Source organism: Phacochoerus africanus, chromosome 3 (genome assembly GCF_016906955.1).
Source record: "Phacochoerus africanus isolate WHEZ1 chromosome 3, ROS_Pafr_v1, whole genome shotgun sequence".
Taxonomy (NCBI): Eukaryota; Metazoa; Chordata; class Mammalia; order Artiodactyla; family Suidae; genus Phacochoerus; species Phacochoerus africanus.
Window position 1 is genome coordinate 112,230,842 of NC_062546.1, and position 13,646 is coordinate 112,244,487.

General features: G+C 38.6%; 1 long non-coding RNA gene across 2 annotated transcripts in view; it reads left to right on the top strand.

The window, feature by feature from the left end:
• Positions 1-3,168: 3,168 nt before the first annotated feature.
• Positions 3,169-13,646, top strand: part of LOC125123129 (uncharacterized) — a 103,070-nt gene continuing 92,592 nt past the window's right edge. For both annotated transcript variants that reach the window (XR_007133986.1, XR_007133987.1), the window contains exon 1: positions 3,169-3,342. This is a non-coding gene — a long non-coding RNA (uncharacterized LOC125123129). The remainder of the gene's footprint in view (positions 3,343-13,646) is intronic.

A 13,646-nucleotide genomic window follows, 5' to 3' on the forward strand; every position in this document is an offset into this window, starting at 1 on the left:
GGTGACATTTTCCATTCTTTATACATTTCTGTACTGCTTGATTTTTAATACAAGCCTGTACTATTTTTAATAAAACAATAGTCATTAGTCTTTTGTAAAAAGCTCAAAATAAAGGCTCAAAAATAGAAAGGATCAATAAGATCTTAACAAAAGAAATTCAGACTGGCACTGACAGCCCTGAGAGGGAAGATATGATTTTACTGGGGGGATCAAATCAGACTTCTTTTTGGGTTTCAGGAGTTCCCTGTGGTGCAGTGGGTTAAGGATCCAGCATTGTCACTGCAGCAACTGGGGTTGCTGCTGTGGGGGTTCAGTCCCTGGCCTGGGAACTTCCACATGCCATGGGTGTGGCCAAAACAAACAAAAAAAAACACAAAAATCAAAGGCTTCTTTTTGGGTTTCTTGTCATGAGCTGAGGAATTTTGTAGGTGAGTCACCATATAGATGATCGTTTCCTCAGAAAAGGACCCACTTCCCATGTGATCTCTCAACATTCATTGGTTCCAAACACACCCTTGACTCATAATAAGTGTCTTACATGGTCTTTTATGAAGTCAGTATCTTCCTAGTATGCTCATATAACGCAGAGTTTCTTTAAATAAGCAACAAAACTGGTAGCCCTGAATAAACTGATACATTAAGTTCACCATCTGTTCTCAGTGTGTGCATCAGCTTTTCCATACCTGTCCTGCAGTTATCTTGGGAAGGATACCAATAATAAGAAAAAAAAAACCACAAAGTGTTCAAATAATGTTGCTAGAAAAGAAAGTGCCCTTTAGCAAAACTGAACTTAGAGATAATCAGAACCAGTTCACAGGCTTCTTACAGACATTAAGACTTGATCTAGAAGTGAATAGTTCCTGTTTGTAGCCTTCTGATAGGTTGCTGGGGATGACTAAGATGCTGTTATGTAGAGTACGTAACCTGAGAATAACGTGAAAGCCCACTCTTGCCCTTTCACCTTCCTGCCTCAGAAGTAAGACTCAGCTCCCTGGGGCACTTGTTGCTTTGGCTTACGCTGCTGAGTAAACAAATCTTTTGGGGTAGTCAACATGGTAATGAAGGCCTGTCTCAGACTGCTGGAGTGTCCATGGCCACACTAAAGCTCAGAGGCCAAATCTTACCCCACATCCCTTCCAGGCTCATAGACCCCATTCAGCTTATGGGCCTACCTCCATTGCCAATTTCACTTCAAAAGGCTAGCATTTCATAGTTTACTTTTCAAGTTCTTTTTAGGGCTACCATGTACATCACCATATATAAACTCAAGACAGAACCAACCAGTTATTTTTATAACTTCTCATCGTGCTCTTCAAAAATTTTAGGAAAGGATAAAATATGTAATGATGTAGACATGAATTTGAATACTTGGCTCTCTGTTTAGAGTTCCTCTAGAATATCCTTGGCATCTCTGTAGAGAACAAAAAGGGTAGCACGATGAATGCCAAATCGTGCTTCACACACACCCACTCCATTTTCCATTCCACTCTTCGGGGATATCTTTTTAGAGAAAAAAAAGAATTTCGTCTTATTTGTATAAGTTTCTGTAAAGTAAATGATGCTTGATTTTAAAACTTTCTATTTTATTTTTTAATTGAAGTATCGTCAATTTACAATATTGTGCTAGTTTCAGGTGTCCAGAAAAGTGATTCAGTGTGTATATACCTATACATACATATATATATGTACACATTTATATATACATACATGCATACGTTTTTTTCAGATTATTTTCCATCAACAGGTTATTTTCCATTACAAGATAGTAAATATAATTCCCTGTGCCGTATAGTAAATCCTTGTTGTTTATCTCTTTTATATATCATGGTGTGTACCTATTAATCCCAAACTTCTAATTTATGTCTTGTCACTTTCCCCTTTAGTAACCATAAGTTTGTTTTCTAGGTCTATGAGTCTGTTTCTGTTTTGTAAAGAAATTCCATTTGTATTAATTTTAGGATGCCACATATAAATGATACCATATATTTATCTTTCTCTGTCTGACTTACTTCACTTAGTATAATGTTCTTTAGATAAATCAATGTTGCTGCAAATGGCAATATTGACTCTCCTTTATGGGTGAGTAATATTCTATTATATAAATATATTTATATACCACATCTTCTTTATCCATTCCTATGTGGATGGACATTTAGGTTGCTTCCATTCTGACTCGTGTGAAGTGTTACCTCATTGTGGTTTTGATTTTCATTTCTCTAATAATTAATGATGTGGAATATCTTTTCATGTCCCTGCTGGCCATGTGCATGCCTTCTTTGGAGAAATGTCTGTTGTGGTCTTCTGCCCATTTTTTGATTGGGTTGTTTGTTTTGATACTGAGTTGTATGAGCTGCTTGTATATTTTGGAAATTAACCTTTCATTGATCACATCACTTGCACACATTTTCTTTGAATCCCCAGGTTGTCTTTTCATTTTGTTGATTGTTTCCTTTGCTATGCAAAGGCGTTTGAGTTTGATTAGGTCCCATTTGTTTATGTTTGCTTTTATTTCTTTTGTCTTGGGAGACTGAGCTAAGAAAATATTGCTAGGATTTATGTCAGATAAAACTCTGTATTTTAATGTATAGGTACCAAAAGGCAACTTTCTCAACTTATCCTTCCTATTTTAAAGTTCTGAGGAAATCCATGGCATTAAACATTTCTTTTCTTATAAGTGACTGTGTTCCTTGGTAAACCACCTGACAAGCTAGTAAACAAATAAATGTGTTACAAGTGGACACAAGTCCATGGGTAAAGATAAAAGATTATGAACTGACTGAGAAAGCATTAAAGCCAATTAATGACTTGTTCCCGGACTATGTCCCAAGGGTTTTAAACCATGCTAGAAACTGTTTTGAAAGAAAAAAATGAGGTAGGCATCAAAAAGCCTAGGGTATTTTAGGCTGTATTGAGAGACGTATTATATTAATGTGGTGTGGTCTGGTTCTGTTCCACCAAGTACTGATCAGGCCAAATCTGGGACACGGGATTCAGTATAGGGAAGCACACCCTCAAAGGAATTTAGAACATCTGTAACAGGAAAAGGAAACAGCATGATAAGAGGACTGGGGCTTATGAAGCATAAAGAATGATTGAAGAGATCTGGGTCATTGATTTAGCCCGGAGCAAATTCAGCGTGCCAAGAAGGAACATTGTCACTATCTGCAAATATCTGATGAGCCGTGCTTTGATGAGAATTGCATATTGTTCTGTGTGCCCCAAATGGAATAACTGAGACCAAATGGTTGGAAACTGTAGAGAAAAAGATCTCAACTCAAGAAAAACTCAAGTAAGAGGAAGAACCTTCCAGCCAGTATAAAGATAGAAGGGGCTACTTGGGAGGTGAGTGCTGACTTCTTAGGTACACTTGGGTCACACAAGCAAAGCCTGGGCAGCCGCTGGGGGAGCAGTGGAAGGCATTCCAGGATTGAGGGGATGGAGTCACTGTAACAAAGCGTGGCTGTTGAGTGAGAAGGTAGATACACTCACTTCCTTAAACACTCACAGTTCAAGTGATGAAAAAACATACGGTTCCTTCTGTTAGCAGAATGCTACATGGGCTGGGGAGAAAAAAAGGTGCTCTGTGTACCGAGGAAGTCCTTGAGCAAGCCAAATTATAGTATTTGAAGAAACACACTTCCCTCTTTTACGCAGTTCTGAGGCTGTTATAAAGATTTGGTTGTTTGAAGAGTCGAAAAACTACTGCTTAATTAAGAACCACAGTCTGGCTTCAGGAAGGGGAAATCACAACTTATGGGCTGTCTCAGACTGTGGTTTTTCTTGTTGAAGAGTTTGATGCTATAAATTCACTACAGGCAGTATGCATGTTTATGGACTAGAGACGTTGTGGTTTGTCAAAAATATTTTTCTTGCAAGTGATTTGAAAACTGTTGTTTTTGATATTTCAGCAAATGAGCTACTATAACCTAGGGAAAACAGCTTAGCATTCTTAGCACCGGGAACCATAACATAGCAAGGTTTGGAAAGCCTGACGAGTGATCCTCCTCCTACCAGAAAATGTTCTTCAGTTAGTTCTATTACTGTTGCTAGCACCATTTCATTTCTTCTAGAGGGTTACTAAGAAGATGTGATTGCTGACCTTAATAGCAAAGAATCCATTATATATCTGTAAACTTTTTCCTCAAAAACTTGACCCATTATATATCTGCAAACTTTTTCCTCAAAAACTTGACCCATTATATATCTGTAAATTTTTCCTCAAAAACTTTATCCTGTTGTTGGGTAGAAAGAGTTGTTTTTTGTTTTACTAAGTTATCATGGCTGAACAGCACAGTCTATATACATGTACACATTAAATTATTATAATTTTGATAAGTACACGTTTTATGAAGCCTACCATTCTAGATTTTTTTGTCCTCTGGCATCCAACATATTGCTTGTCCAAATCTATTTATTCTGAATTCTCACTGCATTTGTCATCCTCTGTAAGGTGTTTGTGATGCGTGGCAGTGGCTCTCAAAGAAACATCCATGTACCAATTTCCAGAACCTGTGACCTCTTAGTATATTTGGAAAAAGAGTCTTTGCAGATGTGATTATCTTGGATTTTCTGGGTGGGTCTTAAATGCAACTGTATGTATCCTTATAAGAGAGAGGCTGAGGAAGATTTGAAACAGACACACAAAGGAGAAGGTGCTGAAAATGAAGGCGGAGATGACAGTGATGCAGCCACAAACCAAGTAATGGTGGCGACCACTGGAAACTAGAAGAGGTGAGAAATAGATAAATGATCCTCCAGAAGGAGTGTGGCCCCACTGACACCTTGACTTTGGACTCTAGCCTCCAAAACTCTGAGAGAAGACATTTCTTTTAGCTTTAAGTCACCCAGTTTGTGGTAATGTGTTATAGGAATACAATACATTGGTCTTCACTTCTGGAGTGTGTTTTGCTGCCTTTTCCTGACTCCTAAAATTTGCTCTCACAGTGTTATCGAATTCCCTTCCCCATCACTGTGCACTGAAATCCTGCCCATGCTTCAAGGCTTAGCTTCACTCTGTGAAGACTCCTGTCTTCCCTCCAGCCAGCCTAACAGGGGAGTCACTCAGCTCCACCACCAATCACTCAACACCAAGTATAGTCTTTTCCTCTATTTAATCACCTCCACCTCCCCTGGGACTTTGCTCTGGCCATTTTTGCTTTCTGGAAAACATTTTAATTTTATCCCTCTTTGCACCTTCCTTGATACTGAAAAACATAATAAGGCTCATTCATGTTCAACTGAAGAAAATGAAATTACTCCCAACTATCTACCACTCTACCCAACTTTTTTCCACTGTCTTTTTTTTTTCCAAGATCACTTCCAATACCTCCTCATTCTAATCTAAATCATTTCAAATTTGATCTCCATATTTACCAGCTGCTCCATTTTTAAAATTCACTAGGGATTTCATAAAATCCAGTTTCTGCTGCTTGGGCATCACCTTGTTTTCCCTGCACTTAACTCTATTATGGGCTACTTAAAAGACATTTCTATTGGTCTTTAATATTCAACATGTTTATAGCCAGATATCATCACCTTGAACCCTAGTTTTATCTTTCAGGGTCCCCATCTCAGTCTCTAACCTGGTGGCTAAACGTTTATCTTCGGTATTTTTTTTTTAACCTTTCTTCCACTATACCCAATCATTTCCTCTATCCTTCAGCTCTTCTTGCTGCTAATTTGATCTTCTTAACGTCTATATAATTTATTGATTATTACTGCCACTCCATCAAATGTTATAAGGTTCTCATTACTTACTTGTCATCTGGGCTATTACGAGTACCACCTAACACACATTCTACCTCCTGCCTTCCTTCATTTCTACCTGTTACCACAAAACTCTGACAGATTAATTTCTCAGCAATGTATTTATTAGCATAGCATTCCTTTGTACAAAATCCTCTAATGGCTATCCATTTCTATTAGACTAAGTATATCCAATTCAGTTTACTTCAGCTGACATCAAAGCACTCTTTGCAGTACAAGATGTGTGGCTAACATTTGTGGAGCTTTCCTATGTTCCAGGCACTATGAAGCATTTTACATTTGCTATCTTTTTTGATCTCCACAATAATCCTGTATTGTGGGGGCCACTAATAGTTGGGTGTTCTAAAGGAGGACCCTGAGATTTAGCCAGGATTAGAACCAGTCCTTCTAGCTCTACAGCCTAATGAGAGAGCCCAGGAGAGAGATGGTCCCTCAAGCCCTCCTCCACACAATGCTGCTTTCCTGAGTCTCCCCCAGAACTTCATTCTTTCCTGACTTCATGTCTTGATCATGTTGCTCCTCAATTTTCTCATCTCTGCCTGCTCAGCTCACCCACATCCTTTGAAGCCTGTGACATGTCCTAGCTCTCTCAAGTAGTCACTTATTTTCCCTTGATGGATGTGATCTCTACCTCATTTAATTCCTCACTGTGTCCCTAATGCCTCCCAGGGACCATTTCTAACAGTACAGTGCATGTGCATCGTGTCTCGCTATTGGTTTGAATGCTCACTGAGTATGGGTCTGTCTTCCTTCCCATCTTTGTATCTTCTTCAATATTGAGCACACTAGCCTGAACAAAACAGTGGCTCTGCATTTGTTGAATTTCAATGCCTAGGGTGTTTGTTTTTCTGTAATATAGGCTCTTTAATGGTGGGAATAAAACTATAGGCAATTTGTATGTGTTTTATAGTATTGGACACAATGCATCACATAAAGTTGACACCCAAATATTGAATAAAAAATGAATAGAATAATAGAATAAAAAGAGAAACCATGTAAGCTCTCTGGGTTTGTTGCAACTACAAAATAAAAGAATTGAGATAGATTGTCTCTCTAAGTTTCCTTCCAGATCTAAAATGTTATGAGTTTAAGATTCTGTATATTTTAGTATTTCTCCTGTGCACCAGGCAACGGAAAAAAATAGGTAAATTTTTCTCTCCCAAAATATAAAAAGCTATTATAATGCTTTTTTATATTTCATGCTAAATTTGATGCCAAGTTAATTCCTTTACTCTTATTTTTACCAGAAATCCTTAGGCATCAAAGTAAACTGGAAAGTTTAAATTGCCTTGGGAAATTAGCCTGACTATACAGAAGAATAAAGATTTTAAAGAATATGCCCAGCTTTGAAAGAACTTTGAAGTTGTTGATGTTTTAGAATTGTGTCATGTATCCTTAAAGGGCAAAGGTTAGACATAATCTAAAATATCCACTCAGGCAGCTCCACAACATTTCCTTTTTGCAAACACCAAGCAATAAATGTTAGTTATTCCTCAGAGCAATGGCAGAATTCCAACTTATTTGTTTTATTAGGAAGGACTTTGATTGTAGACCATGTTCATAGGAACATTATACACAATAGCCCAAAGGTGGAAGCAATCCAAGTGCCCATGTTAGGTAAACACAATATGGTATATACATACAATAGAATATTATTCAGCCTTAAAAAGGAAGGAAATTCTTATGTTTGCTACAATGTGGATGAACCTTGAAGACATGCTGCGTGAAATAAGTCAGTCACAAGGAACAAATACTGTATGGTTCTTCTTACATGGGATAGCTAAAGTAGTCATATTCATAAAGACAGACAGTAGAATGGTGGTTATGAGGGGGTGGGGTAGGGAAGAAAAAAGAGTTAGTGTTTTATTGGTAGCATCTTCATGGAAGATGAAAAAGATCTGGAGATGGATGGTGGTGATAGTTGTACAATAATGTGAATGTACTTAATGCCAGTGAAGAAATGTACACTTAAAAATGGTTAAAATGGTGACTTTTATATTATTTATACTTTACCACAAAAAAGAAACAACAACTTTGAGCAAGTAAAAGGACAACTGTGTTAAGACCCAAGAATGAGGGAACCATATAATAAACTCTGGTCCAAATACTCTGACTGGGTATTATCTAGATTTAATGAAGTGTCTGGTCTTGAATTTGCTAAGGATGCTAGATGTGGAGGAGAGGAATAAAGAGACAAGTGTGCATGAACTAGGGGAGGATACAGTGATATCTGTTGTGTCATGAGGAAGAAGGATGAAGAGACAGTTCCCGTTATATTGAAGCAATGGGCTGTCTTTCACTGTCCTATACCACGAGGGACTGAATTGTGCCCTCCCACCCCCACTTTGCTATTCCTATGTTTATGCTTTAACCAGTAATGAAGTTGTATTTTGAGATGAGGCCTTTGGGAAATAATTAGGGCTAGATCAGCTCATGAGGATGGAGTCGTCATCAAGGGATTCACTTATAAGTCTGTTCTCCTTCTCCACCCCAACCCTGCGTGCACACCCCAAGGAAAGGCCATGTGAGGAAATGGCCAGAAGGTAGCCTTCCATAAGTTAGGAAGAGAGCTCTCACCCAGAACTGAAGGGGCTAACATCCTGATCCTGGATGTCTAGTCTCCAGAATTGTGAGAGAGAAAGTTAGACTGTTTAAGACAGCCACTCTAGTTATTTTGTCATGGCTGCATGAGTTGACTCATACATATACTAGAGACATGCGTGGTAAAAAGGCTTGATATAGTGCCCTGACATTTGCCCTCTTGAGCCTGGTTGAAGCAGGATGGTCAAGTTGAAGTACAGCAGATATAGCATCCACTGCCACATCAAGGGTGAGATGCCAGGGAGTGATGGCAGGTGTTGGCATACACCCACTGAAAGACCCTGAGTTTGTGAAACTTCATCCTTCTCTATGATCTTGAGGCCCCTCACCACCTCATTCATGGAGATTATGAAAGTCTGTGTGGAAAGGAATCATGGGAATACGTGTGCATATTTTTAAAGAGTAAAAATAGTGTGGGAACATGTTAAAGGAGAAAAGATGAAAAAGAACAGAGCAAAAGGATCAAATGCAGAAGAAAATGTTGGCAGGAGGTGTGGGGGGAAAGTGGGAGTAAAACTTGCCAAATGTTTCACAGCCCCCAGCATATTCACAAAACATTAAAATTAGATTTTGACTAATTTTCCAACATATTACTTGGCTGCAGAAGTAAGAAACATAAAGAGATAGTCATTTCTGCTATTGGAATCTTCAAACATAAAAATAGATTTGAAAATCTCAGTGTGTACTTCCAGTTCCACAGACATATTCTGCAGTTCCTTTTGAGAATGGCCTTAACCCAGAGCAGTTCTGTCCATTCCAATTAAACCTCACGTTGCATTGAAGACTTGGTCAAGGATATCACAGGCACACAGATGTCTTATCCACAAGGCACCAATTTCCCCCTTTAATTGTTTGCCTGTCAGAATCAGTATCTCCCTGGGGTCTGCTTTTGGGGCCCAGCCAATCAGCTCTATTGTGCTGACACAGCTCAGCTTATGCCAAATGGAGCTGCTGCCTCAGTCCCCATTAAGGGAACAAAGCATGCGATCATCCCAGACATTGCACCCCATTGCTACGGCAAACATCACCGTGACTTGAAAATCAAAGACTGTCAGAGAATGAAGGAAGACTGCATTTTACTGAAAAAGGGACAGAAGGGGAGCCGTCGCACAGTGAGCTTGTGGCAGAGCCTGGGCCCACCCACACCTTCAGATTCTCAGGCCAGTTCCATTTTTACCCTGCCTAGTACCACAATAGCGTCAGTTTTTAAATGATCTCTCCATCTAGTTACATTGCACATTTACCTTTAATTTTAAACCTAATAAAATGTGATTTACTAGTTGTGTGCTCCCAAGAACCCAAGATATAGAAAAGAAAGAAGAGTGTTCCATCCCTGGCCTGGTGCAGCAAGTTAAAGGATCCACTGATGCCTCAGGTGTGGCATAGGTTGCAGTTGCAGCTTGGACTCAATCCCTGGCCCAGAAACTTGCATATGCCATGGGTGTAACCATTAGAAAAAAAGGAAGAGGGAAAGAAAGAAAGAGAAAAGGAAGGAAGGAAGGAAGAAAGGAAGGGAGGGTGGGATAGTCTACAGAATGGGGAAAATATTGGCAAATCTTATATCTAATAAGTGTCCAGTATCCAGAATTCATTAAAAAAAAACTCATGCAACTCAAAAAAAATGACAGAAGAAAGAAAGAAAGAAAGAAAGAAAGAAAGAAAGAAAGAAAGAAAGAAAGAAAGAAAGAAAGAAAGAAAGAAAGAAAGAAAGAAAGGAAGAAAGGAGGGAGGGAGGGAAGGAAGGAAGGAAGGAAGGAAAGAAAAAGAAGAATGGATTAGAGCTCACTGGAGATCAAAATTCTGACCCTAAACCAACCTCTTCTGAGTGACAGGGCAAAAAAGTGATGTCCTTGAAGCAAAGGCAACCGACTATATCAAGATCAAGGTGTAGTGGACATTGTTTCAGCAACACATCTGCTGAACTGAGTGCCTGTTTGAGCTATTCTCTTCTGTAGGAACTTCTGCTCTCTTAAACCATTCCAATTCAGAAAGAAGCCAGGTGCATATTTTCCCTGGACCTGTAACCTCACTCAGCCTGTGCTCCAGCCTTAGACTTTGAATAGGAAACAGAAAACCCAAAGAGGTGAGGTCTGTGGAGGGCAGTGTGGCAGTGGCATGAACATCCATTCTTCAGGTTGCAGGGTTCTGGGGTCAGGGGAGGGCACTTGATGTTCCATGGCAGTAGCACCACACCAGTCGGGAGCCCTCAAAATGTGGTTCCAGCGCCTGGCTGCTTCTGTGCTCAGTGTCCAGGTCTCAGTGTTCTTACCTCAGACTACTTTGCCTGTGATTGGTCCAGACAAGGCAGCTGAGAATAAAAGACTAGGAATCTTCTCTGAGAACTTGGCCGTAACAATAAGAAGCTTGAATAATAGGGATTTCACCACACTGTGACATTAGTATTTCTTTCAGAGAAATAAAATGTAAGCAAACTATAGTGTATCTTGTCCTTCCAGAAGTATTATTAATGAAAAAGTTTGATCACTAATTTGAAGCACAAATCTTCTTTTGGATTGTTATTAGTTAGGACTGACTAAAAGAATATATTGGTGTGATTCGAAATCTCAACAAAAATATGGCCATAATTATTCATCTCTGAAAAAGGATCAAATGATCATTACCCCAAAAAAAAGTTTTAGATTAGTCACAGTGAATTCATTTAATGCAATTGGGTAAGTATAAATACTTCAATGGATTCCATAGCAATTTTACTATGGAATTTGTTATGGGAAGTAGGTGGAAAAGATAGATTCCAGTGAATTTATGCATGGGAAATACACTTAAAATGGGTCATTTTTATGCATCGATGAGTTCTGAGTTCAAAACAAACTCCAAGAGGAGATTTAAATGCATTTGCTGTTATTAGTATATTCAGCAGGTGTGAAGAATAAATAGACTGTTGGATTAAAAGGAATAATAGCAGTTAATGATAATTGTATTAACACCTCCCACAGGGCAAGGATTGCACCTTGAAGCGGTTTTCACTGCAAGAACAGGCTGTAATGGGGGCTGACCTCAGTGGAGCTGGAAACAAAGATCAAGGTCAAGGAAATGCCAGTGGTGTCCTGTTTTCATTTAATCATGGATATTAACATCAAAAGTTAATTTTGAAAGCCAAGAGAAAGTTCTGACAATGGTGGAAGAGCAGGGCTTTATACCTTCTCAAATGATTACAAGAATGAAAACTCAAAAAAAGGGGAGAATATCAGAGAAATAGACATTTTTGAGATATTATTTATACTGAGCTTAACTAGAATCTTAATATGCTGATAAAGTACAACTTCCAACAGTGGAATTTTCCTGCACTAGCTGCTTTCATAAGTACAAGTAAAGAGTAACTTGGACGATAATATTTTATGTCAGTTGTACTGAGGTTACACATTATAAAGTCATTTTCTTTAACAGCCAATAACTTATTTTTGAGATATGGGAATTCCTTACTTGGTTCAACATACTCCTCTTTTTCTAAACATAGAACTACTGTGTGGCATAATAAAATGATTGATAAGGGGTGTTCTGTGACTCACAACCTCATCAATGCAGCCATGAGTAAATAAAATCATGGAACACCAATGGATATGATGGGTTCAAGCCAAGATGTGAGAGAATTCAAAAAGCTGAAGTAGGAGCTCCTGTCATGGCGCAGTGGAAACAATCCAACTAGGAACCATGAGGTTGCAGGTTTGATCCCTGGCCTCGCTCAGTGGGTTAAGGATCTGGTGTTGCCATGAGCTGTGGTGTACACCGTCACAGACGTGGCTCGGATCCTGCGTTGCTGTGGCTATGGCATAGACCGGCAGCTCTAGCTCTGATTTGACCACTAGCCTGGGAACCTCCATATGCCATGGGTGCGGCCCTAAAAAAAAAAGAAAAAAAGCTGAAGGATTTGACAATTCCATAGCAGAAATTAACACTCTACCCATGCATAATGACTTTAATACTCTGACTTTTGGACATACAAATAATTTTGTGTCTTTAATTAATGTTTTCTTATTAACATCCCATTCCTGCAAGAGGATAAAACAAACACGATAGGGCAAGATTCTTAAAATAATTCTACTTGGGTGATATACAAGGAAACTCATTTATATCCTAAGCCATTGGAAGTTTTAAAATTTATGTTCTCAATAGATCCTTCTAGCAACTGAATAATGCATAAATGAAAGGAGGGGAAGTATAAGAAGAGAGATAAGAAAGGAAAATATTTCAATAGTCTGTGTCAAAGATAAGAAAGGCCTGAACAAAAGTCATGCATGTAAGGAAGGAGAGAAAGGGAGTTGTTTGTTTGTTTTTAAGTTAGGAGTTAAATCCGTCACACTCAATGATTCAGTAACTAAAAACAAGGACTAATCTTTTTTGATTTTTTTTTTTGTCTTTTGTCTTTTGTCCTCTTATGGCTGCACCTGGAGTATATGGAGGTTCGTGTAGGCTAGGGGTCCAATAAGAGCTGAAGCCACTGGCCTACGCCAGAGCCACAGCAATGCCAGATCCGAGCTGCGTCTGCAACTTACACCACAGCTCACGGCAACGCTGGATCCTTAACCCAATGAGCAAGGCCAGGGATCGAACCCGCAACCCTCATCAGATTCGTTTCAGCTGCACTATGGGAACTCCAACAAGGACTAAATTTAATCCAGAGTCCAAGGATAGTCCAAAGAAATCAGAGCAATTACCAAGTTGTCTAAGACACCGTTTATGGATATCTATTTTTTTCTGGGTCAAGGCCTACTTCACTTTGTGCAAATCCAGCATTTACAATCTCAACTAAATGAAACAAGATAGATTAGGTTGCATTTGTTTACTTTCCTAAAGAATTAGCCCTGAAATTCCCGTAGTCAGTCTAAAATGATGTCATTTATAAAATTTAATTCATACCCATCTTTTCAAAATATGCATGTCCAAAGTATGTTTTCCAAACTAGATTTTCCCCTTGCCTTACCCTAAAATTTAAAGAGAAAAATTTACAATAAAATAATTTATGGCAGAAATGTTTTTTAAATGTTGAAGAGCTGTTTTTGTGTTATTTCATATCCATATTCATCCCTCAAATCCTCATGTCTATAGAGTTTTTAACAATTAGAGTCTCTAGCAATGGCTATAGGATCTTTGGATAGCATGCAAAAATAAATTTACATTTGCTAAATTATTCTTATTAAGGCAAATGTTGAAATATTTATTAGGGTTTCAAACAAAGAATCATAAGCTGCTTAGCATGGAAAGAAATGTGTCTTTACTGGACAATTCTAAGGCAAACATTAAAACAAATAAGATCTCAAGGT